Raw genomic sequence first — 3,318 nt, forward strand, 5'->3', positions numbered from 1 at the left:
AAAAAAATCTGGGTGTAGTGGCACTTGCCTGTAGTCTCAGCTACTCTGCAGGCTGAGGAAGGAGAACCACTTGAACCCAGGAAGCAGAGGTTGCGGTGAGCCAAGACCATGGCCACTGCACTCCAGCTTCAGCGACTGAGTGAGACTCTGTCTCAAAAAACAAAAACAACCCAAAAACTTACAACAAAGCTACAGTAATCAAGACAGTGTAATACCAGCATAAGGACAGACATATTGGCTAATACATTTGTGGCCAACTGATTTTTCAATAAGGATAAAAACATTCAAGGGGGGAAATAATTTTCAATAAATGATGTTGGAACAACTGGATATCCATATGCAAAGGAATGAATTTTGACCCCTCCCTAGTGCCACATTCAAAAATCAATCAAAATGGAATAAAGACCCAAATATAAGAGCTACAACTATAAAAGTCTTAGTAGGAAACCTAAGTGTGAATTTCATAACCTTGGATTTGGCAATAGTTTCTTAGGACACCAGAAACACATGCAACTAAAGGAAACAATAGATAAGTTGAAATTCATTAAAATTAAAACAAAAACTTTTGTGCCTCAAACAATACCACTGGGAAAGTGAAAAGACAACCTACAGAATGTGGGAAGATATCTGCACATCACATATCCTATAAGGATCTAGTATTCGAAATATATAAAAAAATTTTACAGCCAGGCACGGTGGCTCACACCTGTAATCCTAGCACTTTGGGAGTCTGAGGGGGGGTGGATCACCTGAGGTCAGGAGTTCAAGACCAGCCTGGCCATCATGGTGAAACCCTGTCTTTAAAAAAAAAAATAAATAAACTGTTACAACTCAGCCATAAAAAGACAATCCGATTTAAAAAAATGAGCAAAAGATCTTAACAGACATTTCTCCAAATAAGATGTACAATAAACACATGAAAAGATGCTCAGCATCATTAGTCATCAAGAAATTTAAATCAAGACTATAATAAGATACCATTTAACACTCACTAGGATGGTTATAATAATGATAAAAAAAGGGAGCTCTTTCCTTTCGCTGCTGCGGCCGCAGCCATGAGTATGCTCAAGCTTCAGAAGAGGCTCGCCTCTAGTGTCCTCCGCTGCGGCAAGAAGAAGGTCTGGTTGGACCCCAATGAGACCAATGAAATCGCCAATGCCAACTCCGGTCAGCAGATCCGGAAGCTGATCAAAGATGGGCTGATCATCCTTAAGCCTGCGATGGTCTATTCCGGTCTTGATTCCGGGAAAACACCTTGGCGGGAAGGGCAGGCTCATCAGGATAGGTAAGCAAGAGGGTACAGTCAATGCCTGAGTTCCAGAGAAGGTCAAGTGGATGGGGAGAATGAGGATTCTGCACCGGCTGCTCAGAAGATACCGGGAATCTAAGATTGATGGCCCCATGTATAACAGCTTATACCTGAAGGTGAAGGGGAATGTGTTCAAAAACAAGCGGATTCTCATGGAACACAGCTGCAAGCTGAAGGCAGACAAGGCCCGCAAGAAGCTCTTGGCTGACCAGACTGAGGCCCTCAGGTTCAAGACCAGGGAAGTAGCAAGCGCCATAAAGAGCGCCTCCAGGCCAAGGAGGAAGGAGATCATCCAGACTGTTCAAGGAGGAAGAGACCAAGAAATAAAAGCTCCTTCTTTGTCTGTACATACTGACCTTCGTGATTACACAGATCAGCCATTAAATTAACACAAGGCTTTATCTGCTTGACAAAAAAAAAGAAAAAAATAGAAAAATAACTAATATCGGTGAGAACGTAGAGAAATTAGAGTCCTGGTACATTGCAGTTGGGAATATAACATGGTGCAGTCACTATGGAAAACAGCTTGGAGATTTCTCAAGAAGTTGAACACAGAATTACCATATGACTCAGTTCCACTCCTAGGTATATACCCAAAATAATTGAAAACAGGTATTCAAACAAATACTTGTACAGCAATATTCATGTACATAATTCTTAGTAGCCAAGAAGTGAAAACAACCCAAATGTCCATCAAGTAATGACTGGATAAAATGTGGTATATCCATATGAAGAAATATTGTTCAGCCATAATAAGGAAGATGGAGTCTTGCTCTGTCACCCAGGCTGGAGTGCAGTGGTGTGATCTCGGCTCACTGCAACCTCCACTTCCTGGGTTTCAAGCAATTCTGCTGCCTCAGCCTCCCATGTGGCTGAGAATACAGGCATCTGCCACCATGCCCAGCTAATTTTTGTGTTTTTAGTAGAGACAAGCTTTCACCATATCGGCCAGGCTGGACCTCATGTGATCCACCTGCCTCGGCTTCTCAGAGAGCTGGGATTACAGGCGTGAGCCACCATGCCTGGCCTAAAAATTGTACATTTTAAATGAGTGACTTTTATGGAATGTGAATTATATATGTTGTCTGTAAAAAAATGATGGAGACCTGACTCTAGTGTGAGGCTGTGGGGAGAGTAGATCTACAGTGGAGACACCTCTTTCGGGAGGTATGATCATGAAGGGGAGGGAAGAGAGAGAGGGAGAGGAAGTGTGGTATGGGGTGAGGAGCAGAAGCAGGGTGGCTTGTTTGCTTGTTGTTTTTTGTGTTTGTTTCTAAGAAAGGATCTTGCTGTCACTCAGGCTGGAGTGCAGTGGCACAATCACAGCTTACTGCAGCCTCAACCTCCTGGGCTCAGGAGATCCTTCCACCTCAGCCTCCTGAGTAGCTGGAGGCACTACAGGCAGGAACCAGCATGCCTGGATAATTTTTAACTTTTTTTTTTTGTAGAGATGGGGATCTTATTATGTTGCCCAGGCTGGTCTTGAACTCCTAGGCTCAAACGGTCCTCCCGTCTTGGCCTCCCAAAGTGCTGGGGTTACCAGCCAGTTTTTGTTTCCAAATGGATGAGACTTTAGGAGTTGTGATCAGCGAGGACGTTACCTGTACATTGCCAGGCCAGGCCTCTTCCTTGAGCTCCAGACCCAGAGATCCAATAGCCTCTTTGACATACCACCTGAATGGCCCATTGACACCTCTAACTTCACGTCTTTAAACCTAATATCATCATCTTCATCTTTTCCCAAGTTTTTTCTTCATCCCAGCCTGGCTCTTCCTTTTCTCACACTTCAGAGTCAGTTCCCAAATCCTGCCAATTGTATTTCCTAAAATATCTTGCATCTACCCCTCACGTTCATGCTGTCAGTGTAGGTGAATCTCCCATCTGTAAATTCTCTCATGCTTTCTAATTAATTTATTATTTTCTTTTTCATTTCTCCTTCTCCTCTTCCTCCTCCTCCTTCTCCTCCTCCTCCTTCTCCTCCTCCTCCTTCTCCTCCCCCTTCTCCTCCT

At 43.6% G+C, this 3,318-nt stretch overlaps 1 pseudogene across 1 annotated transcript; it reads left to right on the top strand.

The window, feature by feature from the left end:
* Positions 1 to 1,024: 1,024 nt before the first annotated feature.
* LOC108284212 lies at positions 1,025 to 1,636 on the top strand (annotated as a pseudogene). Its single transcript, XR_001817136.2, has one exon. The product of XR_001817136.2 is annotated as a 60S ribosomal protein L19-like (transcript).
* Positions 1,637 to 3,318: the final 1,682 nt, after the last annotated feature.

This window comes from Cebus imitator, unplaced genomic scaffold (assembly GCF_001604975.1).
Source record: "Cebus imitator isolate Cc_AM_T3 unplaced genomic scaffold, Cebus_imitator-1.0 Scaffold273, whole genome shotgun sequence".
NCBI lineage: Eukaryota > Metazoa > Chordata > Mammalia > Primates > Cebidae > Cebus > Cebus imitator.